Source organism: Ictidomys tridecemlineatus, unplaced genomic scaffold (assembly GCF_052094955.1).
Source record: "Ictidomys tridecemlineatus isolate mIctTri1 unplaced genomic scaffold, mIctTri1.hap1 Scaffold_154, whole genome shotgun sequence".
Taxonomy (NCBI): Eukaryota; Metazoa; Chordata; class Mammalia; order Rodentia; family Sciuridae; genus Ictidomys; species Ictidomys tridecemlineatus.
This window is the reverse complement of record NW_027521353.1, coordinates 586,809-612,469: the sequence shown is the minus strand read 5'-3', so window position 1 is coordinate 612,469 and position 25,661 is coordinate 586,809. Positions and strand designations below refer to the sequence as shown.

The following is a 25,661-nucleotide window of genomic DNA, read 5'->3' as shown; positions in this document are numbered from 1 at the left end:
AATGTCTGTTCTTTGGTCCATTTGTTGATTGGGTTATTTATTTATTTATTTTTGGTGATAATTTCTTTTGAGTTCTTTATATATTGTGGATAATAGGCTCTTGTCAGAGAAACAGCTAGCAAAGGTTTGCTCCCATCACATAGGCTCTCTCTTCATGTTCTTAATTGTTGTCCTTGTTGTGCAGAAGCTTTTAATTTGATGCATCACACTTATTCATTCTTGGTCTTATTTCTTGTACATTGGGTGTCTTATGAAGGAAGTTGGTGCCTGCACCTATGTGCTGGAGTGTTGACCCTCTGTTTTCCTTTAGCAGTTTCAAGATTTCTGATTGTTTTGGCTATTCTGGTTCTTTTATACTTCCAGATGAATTTTATGACTGCTTTCTACTCCTGTAGTTTTGTGAAAGTTGTCAACCACATGTCAATGGGGATTGCATCAAATCTGTAGATCACTTTTGATTAAATGGCCATTTTAACAATATTAATTCTGTCAAACATTCCTTGAACACAGGGTCAATACTACCTAATGTTAAATCTGGTGTTTGGGGCACTGTGTTTTGGCAAGATTCCCACTCTTTGGCCAGTTTTGCAGTATTCTACTGTGTATTTTGAATTCTTTATAGGAGCCTTTAGCATTATTGTAGAACAATGCAAACAGTTTCCCAAAATATGGCACTACTTTTGAAAGGTTTGTGGACATTGAATGACATAATGAGAAAAGAACCTGGCATGGTGTGGTTGTGTGATTCTGAAAAGACACAAATTTCATTGTGAGGTCACAAATGGCGTTCTTACTTTAATATCCTTCCATTTGTTCTTTAGCATACTTCAACTCATCCTCCAATACCTACTTTAATGTGAAGAATTCATACTCTCAGCCAATACCTATACCCAGCCAACCAGAACCCTTCTCTGAAGACTAAGAATCTGAGCGGCACCAAAGCAACAGCAGAAAGGCTTCCAGTGTGCTCATATATCTGTGGGGTCCAGGAAATACTATAAAGGGGTTTTGGGCACTGAGATCCCCTGGCAAAACCCAGCTCCTGGTTTTATTGAATTTTGCCATCAGGTTCTCTTGACCTCCCCAGTGTCATCTAGAGTATTTTTTTAAAAGCACCCAGTTCAGTTTCTGCACCTTGAAACCCAAGTCCCCAAATGCTGCCCTATCTCTACAGCATTGAGTCAGGCTGTCAGAATAATCAATAGTTATACATAAGTCATTATAAAGAGGCTTTTCTTCTGAGACTCAACCTTGAGAAAGATGGCCATGGTCAGACACTTATGCTCTCTCAATCTGAAATGCCCCAGCTGGCTGGAGAAGAGATCACAGATGACTCTTGTTTGCCAAGTAGCTGTGCTGAAAGGGTAAGAGAAGGTGCTTAAGGCCATAGAGCTAAAGAGAAGCAGAAGGCCATATCCTTTGCAAACATGCTTTTTAAATTCTGGCCGGCTCTTTCACATATAGGGTATGGACCTTGCTAGTTGTTTGCCAGTGCCTTTTCTCTATCCATAATACACAGAGAGTGTTGAAAACATGCTCACATTTATGCAAATAAAGTATTATCATCAGCTGAATTTTGTAAATGGAGATACTCTGACTTAGGTTAGCAGAGTTGTTCAAGGTCAAACATTAAAGATGTGGGGTTCAAAGGTGACCAGAGCCCAAAGGTAATTGTCCCTTAGACTCAGTGATGTCACAACCATGGGCATCTCTGCAAGATCCCGTTTTTTCGTTTCATATAGAGTTTTCAAGGAGCAGTAGAGAGGCCAGGTGACACAGGGAGGCTGGCGTAGGAGTGAACTTGATGGAAAAGTATGGCTAATGAAGAAGAGCAGAGCCATTTTTTTATGTTAGTGGATGTTGCTGGAATTGGGCCAAGCCAGACTGCAAATATTCTAGAGCTGGAAGGAAAAACCTGCAATCCAAGAGTGTTAAATATGTCACTGGAGGCTGAGCCACCCACGTGAGGATGGAATGAAGAGGATCAAGTGGATGGAGTGGGTGTGGCTCTACATAAGAGAGCAGGTAAGAGGCAAGATTTTGGGTGGAGCCCATTTAAATAAAGTGGAGAGGACCTAGTGGGGCTTGAATGTTGGGCAGAGCTGGTGAGGCAGAGTCAGGCTGAGTGAGTGGAGCCCACCCAACAGTGGGTGGGGAGGAGACAGGGGAAGCTTGTGGGAGGTAACACCCCATCCAGCACTCCTTAGGTTAGCGCAGCCTAGGAACCAGGAGGCACAGTGGTGCAGGAGCAGAGGGCATGGTAGGTGTGTCCATAGGAGGCAATTGGAGTCAGGTGAGGCATCTGGAAATTCTGTCAGGAGACACTGTGGAGCCAGTGTGGAAGCAGGATCTTTGGGCTCTGAGATAGAAATGTGACCTCAGGGTCTGCTCCATTGGGGGTCTCAGTTTTCCCTCTTACACACTGAGGCAATAGAGGGAGACTGAAGAAGCCACAGCACAGCCTTTCTTGGTTCCTCCCTCTCATGGCATGCTGTGCACTTTCCATATTTCAGGTTGATTGGGTTCCATGGGGTTTCTGGAAGAGGTCCTGTGGATATCACCTGAGAAACTTTGTTTTTTGGGGAACAAAAATTTTACTGGCATGTTCACAGAGACTTCTCTTAGTGCCTGCTGTGTACATACTGAGACCTGGAGGTCCAGAGAGGGTAAGCCTGTGATGCAGTCATAACTTGATGGAGCCTAGTTTTGATAGCACGGCCCACTTCACTCACTCACTCAGGCATAGGAAGTGTTTTCTAGCACCTAGGCAGTGAAAAAAACATAGATGGGAGAGGAGGCCTTAACCCTTTCCTGGGGCGACTTTGGGGAACTCCCTAAATCTATAAAGTAGAACACGATGTGATGCCTGCCTCTCAGGCTGGTCCAGCTTCATGATTCTTTGAAAGGCAGTTTGGCATGGATGGGGCAGGGCATCTATTTTGACAGTATTATCATTTAGGTTTTTTTTCTTTTAAACATTTATTTGTTAGTTGTAGGTGGACACAATACATTTATTTTATTTTTATGTGATGGTGAGGCTTGAACCCAATGCCTCATATGTAATAGGGGAACACTCTACATCTATGAAAAACCACAGCCTTCATTTAGTTTTATATATGGAAACATAACCCCTTGCATTTTAAAATAAAACTAAAGTACCAGGCTCTGTTCAAGGCAAAGAGAACACAGAAATGTGCAAAACAGCAAGGAATCTCTGCTCTCATTCTTGTAGGGGCTACTATTACCCTGGTCTGAAGCAAGAATTCAGGCACTAAAGGGACATGAAGTACTGACACCCTTTAGGCATCTGATCTAATGTTACCATCAATGGAAATGTTTTACCTTCTCAATTATTCTAATACACACACCTCACCATGTCACTTAGCTGCCCCAATTCTTTTCTACCTGTGAGATAAAGGCTTCCTTAAGGATCCCTCCCTTGCTGGCTTCTTCAGTTGCATCTCCCCACCCGTCTCTGAGGTTTCAAGAATTTCTGTCTCATCCCTACTTGTACTTACTGTTTTTCTTAATGTGGGTATTTTCCCATTGTTAGAAGTGCTAACTCCTAATTAGACACTAGATGGCGTCAGAATTCTACTTTTGACTTTTTTTCTAGCGTCCACCAAAGTATCTGCCTACTTATTGGCTGGCTTGGTTAAGAAATATTTTAGAAAGCCCTTCAGTATTTGTTTTATAAGCATCTTTTAAATTTTTTTCATATGAATATTTATTAATTGTATGTATGAAATTAATCATCCAGCTATGAAAGGGAGTAGTACACTAACTATCCAGTGTATGTATGTATGAGAATGTGTGTGTGTATGAGTGTGTGTGTGTGTGTGTGTGTGTGTGTGTGTGCATGTGTGTGTGTGTATAAACATATATTTTTTTTCAAAATTTACTCAGAAGTGGAATAACGATCTCAATTCAGTCATGGCCTCTTTCTACACCTGTTGTTCCTGGGATGTTTCAGGAGTCCTTAGTAATATTGCAGGTATTTTTTTCTCTTTTCTATGCTGTGGATATTATAGGCCATTAAATAGAATAAATATATCTCAGAGATGCCAAATGTTATCTCACTTGTAGTTGTCCATTGGGCATCTCTAGGCCTAAGTAAATATTCAGTGCTTTTTGCCAAAAGCAGCTTTTAAGTCCCTCAATATGAAGAGGATTTGTGGCTATTTAGCAGAACTTGTCCCCATGGATATGATTATCAATAGAATATGTATTATATGACATGATGGCGTGACTTGGTAACAGGAATAAAAGTGGCTTAAACTGATTTATTTATTTATAATTATATATATTTAAAAACATTTAATGTACATATAATTATATACTTATAAAGCAATAATTTGGAATACATGTATCTCTCTTTCACACATATATGTTTATAATATTGTCTTTAGGATAAGCAGGTTTGGGGATGGATTGGTGTGAGTGTAATGGTGAAAAGATCAAGGACAATTGCTAAATTTTTGACTTGAGCACTCTAAGTTAGTTGCTGATACCCTATCATGTATGGAGCAGAAAAAGCACATGAGGCTAGTCTCAAAAAAGACTTTTGTGTTGATGTTTGTGATTTCTCCTTGATTTCCACATGAACATGTCTGAACATGAGAGGAGAGGACTGGAAAGAAAATAAATATTTAAAAGGTGGGGGAATGTGCAAAATACTGCAATGAGGTTGAGCATGACCCTAGGTGTGGGTGAAGATATAGAAGTAGAGGGAGCATTTATCTGAGCTGGGGACACTCCTATATTTAACATTGGTGAAGAAAATTATATGAAGGAGACAAAGAGTGAAGGCATCCAGTTAAGGAGAGAGAAAACCAGGGAAATGTAATGACATGGATTTCTGGAAGAGATGATTTTAAAAATAAAGGCAGAACCTTTTGTTCTAAAAGCCAATAAAAAGTGAACTACAGGGTGAAAAAGGAGGGACCTTGAGATTTTTGTGCCATAGTGGTTTCTGATGATCTCAGTGGAGCCCCTGTCCTCAGGTGGTGGGAACTGAAGCCAAATGGAAGATTTTTGGAAAAATTAAGGTCAGCAGAGTGAAGGCAATAGCTGGAGATCTTCACTATTTGTTGCAATCAAGTCACTGAATCTGCCCACCCATTAAATGACAAGAATACTAAACTCCACATGCAGGAGGGGATGCTATTCTCCTGCACTGTTTTGAACTCTTCTATATGAAATATTTGTCTGTTCCCATCACTTATTATCAATGAAGTCAATTACGTTTTATAAGTAAATATATATCCATTTGTTGCTTTCACTTATAATTTACTGATAATTGTTTTTATTTTATTGCTCATATTTTTCCAGCTTTCACTCTTTCAGGATCTTTTACTTTAGTTCTCATGTCATTTGTCAGGAGTCCACATGGGATATCTTGGGAGACTCTCCTCTTACTCTTCCTCCTTTTTCTCCTACTATATTTAGGTTTATTTTTTAATTTATCTTACCAGATCCTAGAATCATCATTTTCTCCAGGGAAATATACACATTTTTTACTGGTATTTTTAGGGAAACTTGTGTAATTTGTCAGGTCCAATGCAAAATGAAAACTTTGACTCCCTGTATAAAAGCAGGTGACTTCAACAATTGTCATCATGCCACAGAAATCTATTTCTTTCTTCTGTGATCTCTTCACATGTCATGGTAAATTTTGTCTTTCTTTTAATTGTATTTATTACAGAATTTTAATTTATATCAAGACTTATAACATTCATCTTTATGTATGCCATATCAATTCTAAATGCAAACTTATGAGCAAGTCACATTGGAGAGCTTACATATCCATGTTGTGTTCATTAATACCAAAGAAGTGAATGTTACACAGAACCAGTACAATTGTTTTTACTATACCTTGATAACTGTGAACAATTTCTCCAGCTGGTTTGTTAATGAGTTTGAAATAACTACAAGAAAAATGACTGTGGATCACCCTACTTTTTTTTTCCCTTCATATTCTCAGCTGGAGAGGTGGGTTAACACAGTGAAGTACCTTGAGTGTCAAAGCTGTCTTCTTTCTGTATTTGAATCTAATTCTGGTTGAACATTAAGGTATGGCCTCCCCGGGTTTCATCATGCTCCCTGTTGTTTTGCTCTTCTTTTTCTAGGCTTTTAAGTTGAAGTGTGAGATAATTTATTTGTTGTTGTTTTTTTTTCTTTTTTAAGGAATGAACTCCAAGCAATGAATTTTCCTCTTAGAACTGCATTCATTGTGTTTCATAGATTCTGATAGTTTGTGTCTGTGTTTTCATTTATCTCTAAGAATTTTTTAATTTCCTCCTTGATGTCTTCTGTTACCCATTGATTATTCAGTAACCTATTGGTCATTCTCCAAGTTATGCATTATTTTTCCTTTCTTCTTTTATCATTGATTTCCAGTTTCATTCCATTATGATCAGATTGGATGCATGGTATTATCTTTACTCCTTTATAATTTCTAAGAGTTGCCCTGTGACACAATATATGATCTATTTTTGAGAAAGATCCATGTGCTGCTGAGAAAAGAGTGTAACTGCTTGATGTTGGGTGGTATATTCTATATATGTCAATTAAGTTTAGGTTATTAATTGTGTTATTGAGTTCTATAGTTTCTTTATTCAACTTTTGTTTGGAAGATCTGACCAGTGGTGAGAGAGGTGTGTTGAAGTCTCCCATAATTATTGTATGGTGGTCTATTAGACTCTTGAACTTGACAAGAGTTTGTTTGATGGACATAGCTGCACCTTTGTTTGGGGCATATATATATTTATGATTGTTATGTCTTGTTGGTGTATGGTTCCCTTGAGCAGTATGTAGTGTCCTTCTTTATCCCTTTTGATTAACTTTGGCTTAAAGTCTATTTTATTTGATATGAGTATGGACACTCCTGCTTGTTTCTGAGGTCCATATGAGTGATATGATTGTTCCCAATCTTTCACCTTCAGTCTATGTATGTCTTTTTCTATCAAATCCATCTCCTGTAGGCAGCATATTGTTGGGTCTTTTTTTTTTTTGATCCATTCTACTAGCCTTTGTCTCTTGATTGGTGAGTTTAAGCCATTAATATTAAGGGTTATTATTGAGATATGGATTGCACTTTCAGCTATATTTGTTTATTTGTGTTACTTAACATGATTTGTTTTTCCTCTTTGATTATTTTTTCCTTTACTGTACTACCTCCAACTATTGGTTTTCATTGTTATTTTCCATTTCCTCTTCCTGTAATGTTTTGCTGAGGATGTTTTGAAGAGCTGGTTTTCTAGCTGTAAGTTCTTTTAACTTTTATCATGGAAGGTTTTAATTTCATATTCCATCCTGAAGCTTAATTTCGCTGGATACACAATTCTTTGTTGGAACCCATTTTCTTTCAGCATTTGAAATATGTTGTTGCAGGATCTTCTAGCTTTCAGAGTCTGTGTTGAAAGATCAGCTGTTATCCTGATTGGTTTACCCCTAAATATAGTCTGCTTCCTTTCTCTTGTAGCTTTTAAAATTCTCTCTTTATTCTGTATGTTAGGCATCTTCATTATAATGTGTCTGGGTGTGGACCTCTTATGATTTCACACATTTGGCATCCTGTAGGCTTCTAGGATTTGGGATTCTGTTTCTTTCTTCAAGTCTGGGAAGTTTTCTCATATTATTTCATTAAAGAGATTTTTCATTCCTTTGGTTTGGACCTCTATACCTTCCTGTATCCCAATAACTCTTAAGTTTGGTCTCTTTATGTTATCCCATATTTCTTGGATGTTCTTCTCATGGTTTCTTAATAGTCTTGCTGAGCTGTCTTTGTTCTTTTCAAGTTGAAATACTTTGTCTTCATTGTCTGATGTTCTATCTACGTGTTCTACTCTGCTGGTAGTACTCTCATTTGTGTTTTTAATTTGGTTCATTGCTTCCTGCATTTCTAGAATTTCTGTTTGTTTGTTTTTTATAACCTGAACTTCCCTGTATAGTTGATCTTTTGCTTCTTGGATTTGTTTATGTAACTCATTGTCAAAGTGATCTTTCATTGTCTGATTTTGCTGTCTAATGTCTTCCTTGAATCTCCATATCATCTGAAGCATGTATATCCTGAATTCTCAATCTGTCATTCCATCTGCTGCAGATATTACCTCTTCTAAAGTTGAGTTGACCTGCATTGCTTGTGGTCCTTTCTTTCCTTGTCTTTTCATACTGGTCACGTTTCTTTCTGATTTGTGAAAATGTTGTGTTATTGAATACCCCCTCTATATATTTATATTGCCTTTGTATTGTTGCAAACTCTCCCTTTTGTGGAGAAAGACAATGTTAACTGTTCTCAATATCAATAGTACATCATGTAAGCACACGTTTTCCTTATTACTACATTTATAGCTAGACTCTATGTCTACAAATGTTGTTTTAATTATAGTTTACAAATATAGTCATTAGTTTCATGAAAGGCATACCGTTTCTGGTAGCTTGAAGAAAACTGAATTTCAGGTGTAGGATGTTATGTTTAGGGGGAAAGGAGTGAAGGTATGGGGTTAATCTAACTTAGTAATTTTGGAAAGCTCTGACCAATAGATGGGTAATTTATGGAAGAATGTATAAATTCAAATTCCTATCTGTATTTATAAGATTACCCTACTTATGAATAGTCAAATTTAGGGGGCAAGTGGGATAGAGGGAGTAAGAGGGAGGAAAACAAATAACAAGGAAAAGAAAAGAAAAAAGAGAGTGGGAAAAAGAAAATAAGAAAAAAAAGAAAAGAAATAAAAAGGGGGGAGGGAGGTGGGGCATATGTAATTCTTCTATAGTATATTATTCTGGTGATTTAGTTGTTAAAAACCTTTTTCATGCACAATTTTTGGTTTCACATATGCTGAGGTTGTGAGGACCAGAGGGGGAAGGGTAGAGAAGACTGGATGAATGGATGAAAAGAGAGAGAGAAGAGAAAAAAAGAAAGAAAAAAATGTCTCTCAGAACTCTGTTTTCATTTCTTCCAGTTGGTGGCATTGTCTATTCCTAACTTGAGTCTCTGGGTTCAGGATGGTGGTGGTAGTCAGTGTGAGAGGACTTGAGCTTCCACCTGTGGCCTCTCTACTCTTATTCTCTGAGATTTAAATCAGGTGCCTGATCCACTGCAGAACAGCGCTGGTAGCCACACAAACTGGTTGGTGGGTTTTAAGGGTTGTGGGATTTTCCAAGATGAGTTTCATCAGTTTTTCTCATAAGGTGTTTGATGAGGTGAGGGTGTTGGGGAAACCTTATGTTTGTCAAGAGCTTGGTCAGGTGACCGCACGGGTGGGCGACAGGGCCCTTCCTCCAGTTGGGGTGGTCTGTCTATCGCACAGGTGAGAGGCTGGGCTCCTCCAACTGGAGAGGTCTGTCTACCATGCAGGTGGGCCACTGAGCCCCTTCTCTGGGTCACGTTGTCTGCCTACCGTGCAGGCAGGAGGTGGGAGGCTGGGCTCCTCCTCCAGTTGGGGTGGTGTCTACCTTGCAGGTGGGCTGCTGGGCCCCTTCTCTGGGTCATGTGGTCTGCCTACCACGCAGGAAGTGGCTGGACTCTTCCTCCACTTGGGGTGGTCTGTCTACCATGCTAGTGGGCCCCTTCTCCAGGTCGCATGGTTTTGCTATTTTCTATTTCATAAAATGATTTTAGAAGAATTGGTGTTCATTCTTTTTTCAATTTCCTGTAGAACTGGGCTGAGAATTCTTCTGATAATGGTTTTTTTCTTAGTTGTTAGGCTTGTGATAAACCCTTCCTTGGAAGAATTAATGTAGTATACTCAAGATTTCATGTTTTACAGGAGAAATGCCTACCTTAACATTAGCCTGCTTTGACAAATTTTAGTCCTCAAATGACAATATTTTTGAACATTTTTTGTTTTCCCCAGGAGAAGACTGACACCTCCAAGATTCCTTTCTTTAAACACTGAGATTTTTTTAAAGTCCACCTCACTTCCAATATGCTACCTATAAAATGAGATTACTTTTTTTTTTCTTACCCAACAAATCTTTGGTTGAAATAAATGAAGACAGTCCAAATAAAGAGGTGTGCTGATACACATTAAGGGGCAGATAAGTTGTGGGTGATATTATTTAGAAACACAGTCCTATTGATCAGATAAATGTATATGGCTCCCATAGAGCATTATTTTCCAAACGACTAGTTTGTGAGAAGTAAATATGATGAGTAAACTGAGACATCTTCTCTTAGAAAGAAATCAAAGAAGGGATGGAGAGTGAGAGATAAGAAGGAAATAACCAATAAAATGAGAAAGGAAGAAAGTAGAGAAGAGAGAAAGGAAGGAACACATTTGACTAATGGTTATTCTCATTTGGGAATGAAGACAGGTTAAAGCACCTTATTTCTGAGGGAGCCAGTTTTTCTTCCAATTACCCCTTCCCATTATAGTCCATCTTCTGATTCTCTCGACCTCATCAAATTGAATATTTAGCAGATATACATTGTCATTATGAACCAATCTGTGCTTGAAGATATTCTCTTCAGCTACTGTGCAGTTCAGCTTAGCCATGAGCAGGTAGCTTAAGAACTGTAAAAAAAATGAACTTTAGATGCCAGTCATGCAGGATTTTCTCTTTCCCATTCTAGGAACCAAAATGAGAAACTCTTTTCTGTTAACTTTGGCTGAGAAATGAAAAAGAAGGTCCTGAATGGCCCTGGTCATGTCCAACTCTACTAAATATTGTCGTGAGCATAATGCAACTTAATCTGGACAGAAATGACTCATGGATCCTGTTATCTGTTTCTGGTAGGATAGTGTTAGGAACTACCATAGCTCAGAAATGAAAGATCGACATGGAAGGATTAAGTTATAAAGAAAATATGAATAAAAAATATGCAATTTTCAGTCTCATCTAATGCCTGGAATTATACAAATATGATATTTCAGAAAATATATTATTTCTTGCAGTATATATTTATGATGTCTCCATGTTTGATAGTAAATTTTATTTTTTGAAAAATTTTGAATAACCCACCAATGTATACATTTATCACAGTGTTTACATTAATAACAGGTAAATAGCTACTGAAGTCTCTCTTAGCTGCTTCCTGTTCTTGACAATCATGAATGAAGGAGCTGTGGATATTTGTATGTGGGTTTTGTGTGGACATAACTTTCAATTCTGTTGAATTAACACTGAGAAATACAATTAGTGGGCCATATTAAGTGTACACTGAACTGTCTTCCAGAGTGGCTGTCCAATTTTGTTTTCCAAACAGCAATGTATGAGAGTTCTTCTTATTCCCCATCTTTTCCAGCTCTTGATATTGTCCAGTTTGAAATTTTGTAAACTTTTATAGGTGTGTTTAATTTGTAATTACTTAATAACATATAATATTCAGCATCTTTTTCTATGCTTTCTAAATATATACTTGGTATTTTAGAGGAATATATTTTTTTCTTTCACTCAAATTTAAAACAATTTTATTAGGATAATACTAAAAGACAATAAACTATACATACATAAGTCATAATTTGTCATGTTGGATATACCTTTTTACACTGTAACAATGACCACAATCAAGTTTTTAATATCGATAGTTTATGCAGATGGTTCTTGGTGCCCTGTTGTAATATCTACCTCTTGCTTCCTCCTCCCACCAGGGAAAAAATACAAACAAAAAAAAAAACAAAACAACAACAACAACACTGACTGACTTTGTATTGTGATACATGATACAGTAATTGAAAATCACACAAATTAATTTTCAGAGCCTTAGTCTGCATAGATGGTGACCTTGGAACAATCAGTCATGCCTCAAACATGCTGTACTCATCTGTTAGATAAGAGATCTTCTAATCAGGACCCAAGATAGTGTAAAGATAAGAACAAAGTAAATAATAAATCAAGAATACTACAGGACACAGAGAAGGCTCTTGATTTCTGGTATCCAGTGTTACTATCAATGCTTTTGTTTGGTGATGCAGAGTACATGTTGGAGACTATAACTCCATAGTTTCTTTCTTTTTATTTTATTTTATTTGTGTTTTTTAAGATATGCATGATGAAAGGAAATATTTGGGCATATTATAAATACATGGAGTATAACTCATTGATTGTATTTAGGATTCTATTTTTGTGGTTATAATGCAGTCACTTTGGTCATGTGTTCAAATACAAAGATAAGGAAGTTATGTCCAATTCCATAGTTCATTTCTGTCACTTCTACCTATAATTGCATAGACTTTAGTGTTTTCAATTTTTTTTCTTATTGGTTTTATTGAGGTTGAATTCTATAAAAGTGCCTATCAAAAAATAATTTAAGTAGTGACATTTACAATGTTGTGGTATAATTACCACAATTACCTTGTTTTAAGCATTTTAATCACTAAAAATAAACCATGTAATCTGTTCATCAACCACTCACTTACATACCTTCCAAGCCCTGGCAATCAACTCTCTTCTTTCTAACTCTATGATTTCCAATTTTTGGATATTTAATATAAATGTAGTAATAGCACAGGTGAAATTTCATGTTTGATTTTGTTTACTTTTCTTAATATTTTTGAGATTTGTCTACATGGTCACCTGTATCAGTACTTCATTTTTATGGCAGAGTAATATTGAAACATATATATCAGTATATCTATATGTCAATCAATATACACATATAGATATATGTATATATTTATATCAATATATATATATATGTATATGTGCTTACTCAGACATGGATACATATAAATACATAGACTCATTTGTTTATCATTGTTTATGGAAATTTGGATTTTCATATATTTCCTAGTGGACATGATGATGCCATTGATATTCATGCTCAAGTGTTTGAATATCTGTTTTCAGTTTACACCAGTTTCCACGCTTCTCTCGACTTCAAATCCAAGTTCAGTAAAGACCAACTTCCAGTGGTGGTAGCCTTCCCTTTGACTGAGGCCATCGGTCAGGACTCTGCTGCAACTCTGATGGACATGAGTGACTCCTTGGCTCATCTCTATTGTTTCATCATAAAGTCTGCAAATGAGGTGACACAGATGAGCAGTGTTGCAGTTCCTTCTCATTTGCATTTTATTAGCTTTATGACAGTTTCCTTCTTGCATGATATTACCTAATTACATCTTTCAAAGAAGCACTCACATATCCCTCTCCACTTTCAAATATTCACTCCAACGAAGGGAATCATGAAATATCCACCCCTTACCGAAGCCCACCCAGCAGCGGGGTGGCTGTGGGTGGGCGCTGGTGTGAAGTGGGACCACCATTCCTAGCAGGAGGCCCTAAGGAGAAGCCTAGCTTTGGCCTCCTCCCCCCGAGCCTCTGTCTAGCTACAGAATGGCCCACGTCTCAGATCCAATATGCCACATGACCTCACCCAACTTTATTGCCCAGGGGCTTCACTGAAGGGGTCACAAAGCCAACTTATTCCAGATAACTTTGGGATATTTACAAAAACCATTCATTTATTTAAAAAAAACCATATTTTCCCAATATTTCTGCAAAACATTGTAGTCTCTGAAAACCTCCAAAAGAAGAAATTCAGACTGATTTTGAGCACTGTTGCACTTGTTATGTAACTTCCTAAGGTGTCTGCTGCATCTTTCAAATACGGATGGTCGGCTCCAAGTAACACTGCAAAATGGGCCCTTTGGTGCCCCATTTTCATTCTTTGACCCTTCATCTTGATGGCACCTGACCTTTATTCTCAGCATCTGGCTTGGGAGCCTGATGATCCTGGAATTTCTTTTTGTTCTATTTCATTTATACCTATTCAGTTAGTGTAGCTTGGTTTTTGCAAGAAAGCATTTGTGGTTGAACTCTTCATCAAGCTGTCTGCTCCATTTAATTCTGTCTGCCTCCACTTCCTTTAAATATTGCTTGGTTTGGGGTTACAAGAGTACAGTTGTCTACACTAAGTCCAGAGGTTGAGCAGAAGATGTGGCTCTGTTATTTGATGCTCGTAACACCCATTAATTTAACTTCTTTATACAGCAGTTTCCTTATTTGTAAATTGTGACAAATAATGCCTAGTCTGTCTTCTTTACAGGGGTTCTGCAGGCCACCAATCTTAGATGAATTTATAATTGCCTTATCCACACATTCCCTTCATGATTCAGTAGCTTTAGTCATGTCTCTTTCTTAGTCTTTTGAATAGTTTCAGTTGTCTATTTGACTCTCCCTGGTCATCTTTCTTTTTCTTTGTTTATTCCATTTCCTATGATGGTGATGAATTAGAGCTTCAAACATTGCTCCAGGTGCTGCTGTCTCTAAGAGTACTGTATTTCATTTCCAATTTCCTTTTTACTGATGACAATATTTGTTTACATTGTACATGGAATGAAACTTTAGAGAAGAACTGCCAATTCCTTTTAGAAACTTTTCTCAGACTACACCTGATATTAGAGACCTGTTTATACAGAGTAATATGCTGCTGACTTACTTACACACTGTCAAGAACCTGTGAATGTTCCTAGAGTCTATCTTAATATCTTGGCTATTTATTTTTTTGGGGGGACAGGGGGAACTGGGGATCAAACTCAAGGAACTCAACCACTGAGCTCCATACCCAGCCCTATTTTGTATTTTATTCAGCAATAGGGTCTCATTGAGTTGCTTAAAACCATGCTTTTGCTGAGGCTGGCTTTGAACTTGTGATCGTCCAGCCTCAGCCTCCCGAGCTTCTGGGATTACAGGCATGCACCACTATGCCCAGATATTTATTGATTAATTGATAGAGTTTCATGCCAATGTCAGACTTAGAGTTTTAACTGTGCACCATTTATTGTATTGCAAAATAAATCTAAAGATGCTGCATTAGCTCAAGCACAGGTCCTTGACACATCCGCAGTCAAGGTTTCTCCACTCAGAAATGTACATAATTACATATTCCTTGGCAATATAAAGTCACAAAGTATTTCAAATTTTAATAATCTTTTCCTAAACAAAAATCTGTTAAGGCTTGTATTCTCCTAGGTACATCCATCCAACGGTGTCCGTAACTCTGTACAGGGAGTGAGAACTCAGAGCAAGTGACATGTTCTAGATGGGTCTGACTAATACAGCTGACACTTTAAGTCAGAGGGTCTCTTGAAGTAAACATCTTCGGAAGGTATCTGCTCTCTAAGCCAGGAAGGTCTGCTATGGACAGGGCATACAGATTCCGTGGGGCAGGGTGGCTGACATTAGCATGACTTTGGCACTGGACTCCAACTCAGATGTCCAACTCCTGAACAAGCCCTCACTCCACAAAACACAACAGAAAATTCATTTTCTAAAAGTTTTTTTTTTTCTCTTCTCAGAGTGTTTGTGGGGAGGGGGGTTGTCTGGTTGATTGAGGTGTTTCTTGTTTTGGTTTTGGTTTTCTTCACCCATTTAACAGAAAAAAAATAGACACACAATGAAATTTACAGTCCTCCAGATGCCACTTTAAAGCCCAGAGTGATTGGTACAAAGACTTAAGATGACATCAGGATTCTCAGGGGGTAAAGGAGGAAATTAAAAATGACCTGCCAACAACTGAGAACACCTGGACACTGACCCAGACCTAGAACCCCTCCTAATCCTCAGCAGAAGATGAGACAGCTTCTGGGTAGGCAAGGCTCCCCAAGGACACAAATGTGGTCACCACATTAGAAAACTGAAGATTTTCTCCCTCCATCCAGAGGAACTCCAAGTGCACAGATCAGCACAGAAAACAGCAAAAATGGTGAGCAATCGAAGAGGGCAGTCATCAACTTTTAATTTCAGTGCTGGGAGAGTTAACAGGCCATGTGCTCTTACATTTGCTATAACACGGTACAGAGGGGAGAGGTAAAGTCTCTTGTGGAAATATAAATGACTGGATATAAGAACAAGAACACAATTTATGCCAGAATTTTTTTTAAAAAAAAGTCTTTGGATGCATCAGTGTTTTTTTTGATGTTTTCAAGTATATTTATACTATGTATTAGGTCAGTCTGACTGAAGCTGACAAAAAGTACTTTGCTGTTAGTGAGTTCCACATATGACAACACATAGAGGAAATACCAATGAGTGCAGACCCATCTGGCAGAAATGAACTACAAACAAGGTACAGACTCCACAACCCGACCCACGCAGGATGACACACTGAGCGCAGCCGGAAACAGCACCCAGCGCACAGTGCTGACTCTGCTGTCAGAGTGACTGCTGACCACACAGAAACTGGCCTGTCCTTGCTTGTTCCCACTGTGCGGTCCCTTGAGCACCTCCTCCTCCTGCTGTTTCTCAGAGTGAGAAAAGTCTTCCAAGACCGAGGTGGTGAGCTGCAGGAAGTGACCGTTCTCCTCCCTTGTCTGACTTTTTCTAGGGGCCTGTGTGTCTCAGGAGTTTGTGACCAGTTTGTGCTGCTTCTCATCTGATGTGTGGGAGCTGGTTATTGGGCACGTCCTTGGCAAAAATCCACTTCACATCAAACTTGGCCTTCCATCTGTCCTGAGACCAGACGGCAGCACTCCACAAGGGACTTCATCTGGGTCACCCGCAGATATGCCCTGTTGGCGCTGAAGAGCAGGAAGATGGGCCTGGGCTGCTCTTGTGTGGAAGGCACTGCCGGGCACTTGTGGCCATATTTGGTGCTGTACCAGGTGGGGGACTTGATGGAGCCATGGCTGTTGTCCTCAGAATAGCTCTTCCTGATGACCACAGTCAGCCCTTAAGGGCTGACTCTTAGGGTTGTAGCTGTGGGTGGCTCAGCTCAGTGTCCATCTACAACTAAAATAAATATAGACATTATTATCACTGTGTGTGTATATGTGAATGCATGACCAATGTGATTCTGCAACCTGTACACTCAGAAAAATGAGATATCCCATCTGATCCAAGTGTATGATACGTCAAGATCTTTGTCATATGTGACTAATTAAAACAAATTTTTAAAAGTATGCAAAGATTTTCTAACACTTTAAAAAAATTACAAACACATTCAATAAAAATTATCAATAAAATAAAAAAATAAAAATAAAAATAAAATAAAATAAATACATACATAAAGACTTTGACCAGAGACACTGAGGAACATGGCTTGAGGGCATCTCAGGGTTAGGAAGACCACACTTGTCTCAGGCCCAAGGGTAAAAGTAAAGATTCCTTTGAGGAGAGACCAGAGGGGCCCTTGAAGTCGTCTCACCTGCCAGTCACTCAGGCTCTCAGAGGCCGCTGTAGCCATGGTCTCTGGGTGGCAGCAGACCTCAGCAGCAACCATGTGGTGCTGGTTTTGCAGGAATGCAGGATGCTGGAGCCAGAGGGTCATGAAGGCTTCCACCAAAATGTCCAAGAAAGCCCCGGGAGGCCAGGGAAATGGCAGCAGGGTCAGGTTCCTGCAGCTGCCCCTGAAAGGACTCCTCGTGGAGGTGTGAGGAGGAAGCCTCAGTCCCCCAGGATGAAGAAGTGCCAGTGTGGGCACCATGCTGAGAAAGGCTGCAGGGACCAAGCCCAGGCCAGCCAACAGGGGGCAACTGCAAAGCCCTGGGCAGAGCTGCACAAGCCCCCGTGTGTCCAGCTGCTGGACATGCAGCTACAGCACTTATCTGTCCAGCTGGATTCAGTCTTGCTATGGTCCCATCCCTTCTTTCCATGCCCCTCTCTCTTCACATGGAAATATCTACTCTGTGCTTTTGTATATTGGCTGTGTGGAACTTGCTTTTGAATTTTACAGGAGCTCACCCTGGGGGTTTGTCTCGGTTTTCAAAGGCCATCTTATGCTTGGACTTTTGGGCAATGCTAAAATTGTTAAGACCCTGAGAATTCTTGAAAATGGACTAAATGTGTCTTGACTGAGTGATCGGCATGAGCTTTGGGGGGCCAGAGATGAAATGTTATGGTTTGGATATGTGTCCTCCAAAAGGTCGTGTGTAACACAACGCAAGAAAGCTTAGAGGAGAAATGGCTGGGTCATGACAACCTTGACCAATCAGCAAATTAGTCCTCGGTAGGAATTAAGTGAGTAGTAACTGTTGGCAGGTGGGGTGTGGCTGGAAGAGGCAGACCCCTGGGGGCAGGCGAACCTGTGGGATGTACACTTTGTCCTGCTGAGCAGACTCTCCTCTGCTCCTGGGAGCCCTGGCTTAAGCTGCTTCCCACTAGGACACCAGGATGTTCTGCCTCACTCGACCCCAAAGATGGAGTCTGATATCTACAGACCAAGTCCTCTGAAATCATGAGCCCCAAATAATTTTCCTCCTCTAAGATTGTTCTTGTCAGGTCTTTTGGTCATAGCATCGAAAATAAGCAGACTAACACATTATGAAAGCGGTTCTAAGAGGAAAGTGTATAAGTGCCTACATTAAAACAAAACAAAACAAACAAACCAAAAACCCACAAAATTTCTACATAAATAATCTAATGTTACAACTCAAAGCCCTAGAAAAGCAAGAACAAACTAATTCAAAAACCAGTAGAAGACAGGAAATAATTAATACTGAGCAAAAATTCAGGAAATTGAGAATAAATGATACAAAGAAAATACAAAGAATCAATGCAACAAAGAATAGTCTCTTTGAAGAGGTAAACAAGATTGATAAACCCTTAAAGGGAAGACCCAATCAACAAAATTACAGATGAAAAAGAAGATATTACCACAGACATTTCTGAAATCCAAAGGATCATTAGGAATTATTTTGAAAACTTACATTTCAATATATTTGAAAATCATGAAGATCATGACAAATTTCCGGAAATGTATGACTATGTCCAGCCAAAACTGAACTAAGAGGTTATAGAAAAACCTAAGCAAACTATTTTCAATCAACAATATTGAAGCAATAATTAAAAGTTTTCCAACAAAGGACAAGATGAATTTTTAGCTGAGTTCTACCAGAAATTTAAAGAAAAATTGATGCCAATTCTCCTCAAGTTATTCCATGAAATAGAAAGGGAGTATTCTACGATGCTTTCATCACTCTGATACCAAAACTAGATAAACACATCAAGGGAAAAATAACTACAGATCGATATTCCTTATGAAAATAAATGTGAAGATTCTTAATAAAATATTAACAATCTTATTTGCAAACACATTAAAAAGATTGTACAACATGATCAAATTTGCTTCATCCCAGGGATGCAAGATCTGTTCGACATTAACAAATCAATAAATGTGACAGCACATCAATAGAATTAAGGACAAAAATCATATGATCATTTCAATAGATTCAGAGAAAGTGCCAATTTATGATAAAAACACAGAAGAAACCATGGGTAAAAGGCACTCACCTTTACCTCATAAACACAATATGACAAACCCAAATCCAACACATTATTAAGTGGAGAAAAACTGAAGCTTTTCCTCTCAAATCAGGGATGAGACGAGGATGTCCCCACCACTCCTATTCCATAGATTCTTGAAAATCTCACCAGGACAATCAGACGGAGAAGAAAGGGATATGAATAGGAACAGGAATCAAATTATCTATGCTTGCCAATGGCATTATCCTATACTTAGAAGACCCCAAAACTCCACCAGAAGGCTAATAGAACTGATAAATGGAATTCAGCCAAGTAACAGGATAAAAGATCAACATGCAAAAATCTATAGCTTCCCTGAATTCCAACAATAAACATTCTATGAAAGGAAAAAAATATATTCACAATAGTCTAAAAAATAAAATATGTAGGACTCAGCCTACAAGGAGGTGAAAGGCCTCTACAATGAAGTTACTGAACTCTGGAGAAAGAAGCTGAAGAAGTGCTCAGAAGATGGAATGGTCTGCCATGCTCTTGGACAGATAGAATTAACATTTATCAATTTGGCCTTATTACCAAACTTTACAGATTCAATGTGCTCCCCATCCAAATACCAATGGTGTTCTCCACAGGACCAGAAAAAACAGTTATGGAAGAAAAAAATGCCCAGAATATCCAAAACAATACTGAGCAATGAGTGAGGCTGGTGGCCTCAGACACCTGATCTCAGGTTATGCTACAGAACTGTAGAGACCTACATGGTATTAACATAGAGATACACACCAAGGCCAGGGGGTCAAAATGAAGACAACAGACAAATGCACACACGAACAGTCATCTGACCCTTGACAGAGTGCCAAAAATATCCTGGAGAAAATAGCCTTTTAAATAAATGTAGCTGGGAAAACTGGGTATCCTCAGGTACAAACAGATTCCTGTGTCTAATGCTGTACAAAAGTCAGATCAAAGTGGATGGAAGATGCTGGAATTGGACTAGAAACCATGAAACTGTGAGCAGAAAACACAGGGTCAGCACTCCAACATACTGGTACAGGCATCAATCTCCTTAAGGGCTTCTGAAGCACAAGCAAGAAACCAAGAAGAAAGAAGTAGGAGGACTTCAAATTAAAGAGCTTCTGCACACAAAGTGAGCAATGTAGGGCCTGCAGAGCCTTCAGAGTGGAACAGCTACTCTTCCCATAGGAAGTTAATCCAGATTACATAAGAGCTCAGAGGACACCAACACCACACACACACACACACACACACACACACACAGAGAGAGAGAGAGAGAGAGAGAGAGAGAGAGAGAGAGAGACATCAAAAATCAAAGAGCTTCTGCACACAAAGGGAGCAATGTAGGGCCTGCAGAGAGAGCCTACAGAGTGGAACAGAGTCTCTGCCAGCTACTCTTCCCATAGGAAGTTAATCCAGATTACATAAGAGCTCAAAGGACACCAACACACACACACACACACACACACACACACACACACACACCAATAAATGGGCAAAGGAGCTAAATAAACATTTCTCAAAAGAAGAAATTCAAATGGCCAACAAAAATATGAAAAAGGTTCAAAATCCTTAGCAATCAGGAAAATGCAAATCAAAATTGCACTGTGGCACAGTGGTGGGGCGCTTGCCTTGAATGTGTGAGGCCCTGGGTTCTATCCTCAGCACCACCTAAACACAATGTGTCCATCTACAGCTAAAAAAATTTTTTTAAAACTACACTGAGATTTCATCTGACTCCAGTTAGAACCACAATCATCAAGAATACAAATAACAATAAAGACTGGCAAGTATGTGGGGAAAATTACACTTATGCATTGTTTTTTAATGTTTATTTTTTAGTTTTTTAGGTGGACACAATATATTTATTTTATTTTTATGTGATGCTGAGGATCGAACCCAGTGCCTCATGCATGCCAGGCGAGCATGCTACCACTTGAGCCACATCCCGAGCCCTATGCATTGTTTTTGAGACTGAAGATCAGTACAACTACTTTGGAAAGTAGTACAGAGATTCCCTCAAAATACTAGGAATGAACTCAACATATTACCTGGCTATCCCTCTCCCTGGAACTTATCCAAAAGAAGTGAACTCAGTGTACTATAGTGAAATGTGCATACTACTGTTTATGGCAGTGCGATTCACAGTGATCAAGCTGTGGAATGAGCCTAGGTGCCCATCAGTAGATAAATCAACAAAGATGGTATATATATATATATATATATATATATATATATATATATATATATATATATATATATATATATACACACACACACACACACACACACACACACACACACACACAATGAAGTTAAACTCATATAACCTTAAAGAAGAATGAAATCATGTCACTTGATGGTAAATAGATGGAACTGGAGAAAATCACACTAAGTGAAATAAGCCCAACTCAGAAAGTTAAGGTTCAAATGTTTTCTCTCATTTGCAAAACTGACAGAGAAAAAGAAATTTTTTAAAAGGGGGATCTCATGAAAATTCAAGAGAGAACGGTGCAGTAAGGAGATCCAGACTGAGGGAGGAACGGCAGCTGGAGATGAACCAGATCACCATGTGCACCATGTATGTACCACAATGAATCCCACTTTTATGTGTAACTATAAAGCACAAATTTAAAAGATAAATTGACACATGGAAGACCAACAGAGAGGAGGAAGAGGATGGGGGAAGAAGGAGGGAAGAGGGTAGGTCTGTGGGTTCAAAGGAAGCAGATTATGATCATCACAATCATCATATCTATAAATCTGTGACAGTGGTCCCCATGGCCATGTAGAACTGTAAGGCACTGATTATAAAAGGAAAAATATCTTACTCCTTCCTGAGTGAAGCCTTTGTTTGGTGGTACTGGGAATTGAATCCAGGGCCTCAGTCATGCTAGGCAGGCATTCTTTCACTGGGCTTTTTGTTTTATTTTCGGACAGGGTCTTACCAACTTTCCCAGTTGGCCTCAGCCTGTTGAACACCTAGGACATGGGCATGCACCTCCATGCTTGGCTCAGCATTAGTTAGAATATTTTTTGCTTTTCTAGAGATTTGACTACTTTGTCTAAGTTGTTTAATTTGTTGGCATAAAGTTTATATTATTTCCTTATCCTTCTTATAACTTTAATTTTGTGTGTGTGTGTGTGTGTGTGTGTGTGTGTGTGTGTGTGTGTGTGTTGGTGCTGTTGCTGCTGCTGCAGATCAAACCCAGGACTGAGCACAAAATAAACAGGCACACTTCCAATTTAGGCACTAAAGCCATGAACTTTTCCTATTACTGTTGCTTTAGATGTATTCCATATGTTTTGATGTGTGATGTTTCATATTAATTCACTTAAAGTATTTTCTAATTTATTTTGTGATTTTTCTTTGATCTGAAGTATTCATAAATACATTGCTTAATTTCCAAATATTTGCAGAGTTTTCAGATTTCATTCTACTGTTGTTTTTAAATTTAATTCCATGTGGTCCAGTAACATACTTCGTATCATTCAAGCCCTTTAAAATAGATTATTGGTTTTATTGTCTAGAATGTGGTCTATCCTAGAGAACATTTCATGTGTCTCTGAAAGGAATGTGTCTTCTGACGTTGTTGGGGCATTTTCTGGATGTCTGTTAAGTCGCGTTGGTTCCTACTGTTGGTAAACTCTTCTGTATCTTTGCTGGCTTTCTGTCTGGGTGTTCCAGACATGCTGGTAGTGGAGTGTTGAAGTTTCTAACTATCATCATATTGTCTATTTCTCCTTTCAATTTTGCTGATTTTTTGTTTCACATATTTTGGATCTTTGTTCTTTTTTAATATTTTATTTTTTAGTTATAGGTGGACACAATATATTCATTTTATTTTTATGTGGTGTTGAGGATCAAACCCAGTGCCCCATGCATGCTAGGTGAGTGCTCCACCTCTGAGCCACAACCCAGGATCTCTGTTTTTAAATACATATATATTTATAATCATTAAAGATTCCTTCTGAATTAATTAATTTGTATCATTATAGGATATTATTCTTTGTTTCAAATAAGCTCTTTTTAAACTGTGGTATAAATACACAATGGAATATTCCTCAGCATTAAAAGAGAATAAAAATTATGGCATCTGCAGGTAAATGGATGGAGTTGGAGAATATCATGCTAAGCAAAGTAAGCCAATCCCCCAAACCAAAGGCCGAATATTCTCTCTGATAAGTGGATGTGATCCATAATGGGTGGGGAGACATGGGGAAAATGAAGGAAATTCAACTGGACAAAGGGGAGGGAGGGTGGGGAGGAGGCATGGGGAGAGGAGAGATGGTGGAATGAGATGGACATCATTACCCAAGGTACATGAATGACTGCACGTAAGGTGCAAGGCCACATGGTGTACCACCAGAGAAATGAAAAGTCGTGCTGCAACTGTGTGCAATGAATAAAGTTCATTCTGCTGTCATATAGACCTAATTAGAATAGATACATAAAGTAAAAAGTAAGCCTTTTGTCCTAAAGTCCATTTTCCTGATATTAATGAGTCATTTGGTCTCTTTTTCTGCTTGCACGGTGTATATCTTCCCCATGTTTTTGCTGTTAACCTATTTGCACTATTGAATCTAAAGTGTGTCTCTTATGTACATTTTGTACATAATTAGATCTTGCTTTTAAACCCAATCACAATCCCAGTCTTTTGTACGTCATTCACTCTTATTTAATGTAACTATTGAAATGGTATCATATCTGTTCTTTTGAGTTTTGTTTTCTATATTTTATTTACTTTTGTTCTTCCCTTACGACCATCTTTTGGGTTAAATAAATATTTTTAAAAGTATCATTTAAGTTTCTTTTGTCTTTTGGTGACTTACTTTTTTAATAGGTTATTTTAGTGTAGTTTTAAGTTCACAGAATCGAGCAGAAAATACAGTTTGTTATATATTCTTTTTACTTTATATTTTTAAGTTATTTCCTTAGTGTTTGCTATGAGCATCACAATCTGTATCTCAATTTAAACTAAACAAATTCATATTAATAGGAACCTAATTCCAATAGTGGACAGAAGCTTGGTGCATTAAATTTCCTTCTCTTCTGATTATAAGCTAATTGACATATTTGTACAATAGTCTTTTGAGTCAGAAGAAAAGGTAACAAAATGTGTTTTTATAAAGTCTTTTATATATACCTACTTAATCACTGTCTAATTATTTTACAGTTTTTTCTTCAAACAAGTACCTTTGAGTTACTCTCTAGTGTCCTTTCTCCTAAGCCTCAGTGTTTCCCAGGGGGGAGGACTGCAGGATTGCCTTGTCTGATAATGCCTTTCTTTCTCCTTCATTGAGTTTTTAAACATGAGATGGGGGCCTCTTGGGAGGGGGAAGGAGATACCTACCTGAGGGAGGCCTGGACCTGTGACCATGACCAGCTGAGCCTGTCTGCAGTGGGATGAACAAACCCCAGTGTGTGCTAGTACAGACCAGTTACAACAAAGCACAATTGATTTACAGATCATCAGATCCAAAGAACTGCACAGTGCACCCACATCTGACTCAGGCTAGGTTGCTTCATTAGAAGGAAACATTCTGAACCCCAAACATCAGTTGATTGGCATGGATCTGATTTTCATAAAGGTTTGCTTGGGAACCACTGTGGTCAGACAGCTCAACCCCGTCTTATTTATTTATTTATTTATTTTAGTCGTACAGAGACACAATACTTTTATTTATTTGTTTGCTTGTTTAGGTGGTGCTGAGAATCCAACCCGGGGCCTCCCACATGCCAGGTGAGTGCTCGACTGCTCATCCCCGCCCAGGCCTGGGGGTGTCTCTCATCTTTTCTCCTCTGAGAGTCAAAGGCAATCTGCATCTGCCTTTGGGAGATGTGGACCCTTGCTTTGCTGTTTTTTATCTTTACTTTATTTATTTATTTTATGCGGTGCTGAGGACGGAACCCAGCGCCTCTCCATGCCAGGAGAGCGCTGGACCACTGAGCCGCAGCCCCAGCTGCTTGGCTCTCCTTTAACAAATCTTTGCTTTGATGGTTTTTTCTTTTACAAATCAGGTTTTTATCTGGAAAGTCTTCACCAGTTCATAGATCCCAAAGCTGTTCTCCAATGCTTTCTAAACTTTTTATCGTTTTATGTTTGAAATTTAAATATACGGCGCATTTCGTTAATTTTTTAATAAGGTATAAGGTTTAGGTCAAGGTTCAATTTTTCTTTTCCCTTTGAGTAGCTAAAAGTTTCTATTCACAAGACTGTCCTTCTCTCACTAAACTACTTTTGCAGTTTTGTCATAGATCAGTTACTTGTATTAGTGTGAGTATATTTCTGGGTTCATTATTCTATTCCATTGATGTATGTGTCCATCCTTATACCAATACTACAATAGTCTTCTTATAGGACACTTATATTTTCTTTAACCTTTCTCATTTTATCCCAGTTTATTTAAAATAAAAACTATTTCAGATATTCTTTTACCTGTCTATTTAAATTTTAGAATAATATTTTCTATATCTACAAAAAACTTATGCTGACATT

General features: G+C 38.5%; 1 long non-coding RNA gene across 2 annotated transcripts in view; it reads right to left on the bottom strand.

Annotated features, from left to right (window-relative positions):
* Positions 1 to 10,907: 10,907 nt before the first annotated feature.
* Positions 10,908 to 25,661, bottom strand: part of LOC144372733 (uncharacterized) — a 63,430-nt gene continuing 48,676 nt past the window's right edge. For both annotated transcript variants that reach the window (XR_013432638.1, XR_013432637.1), the window contains exon 3: positions 10,908 to 16,677. This is a non-coding gene — a long non-coding RNA (uncharacterized LOC144372733). The remainder of the gene's footprint in view (positions 16,678 to 25,661) is intronic.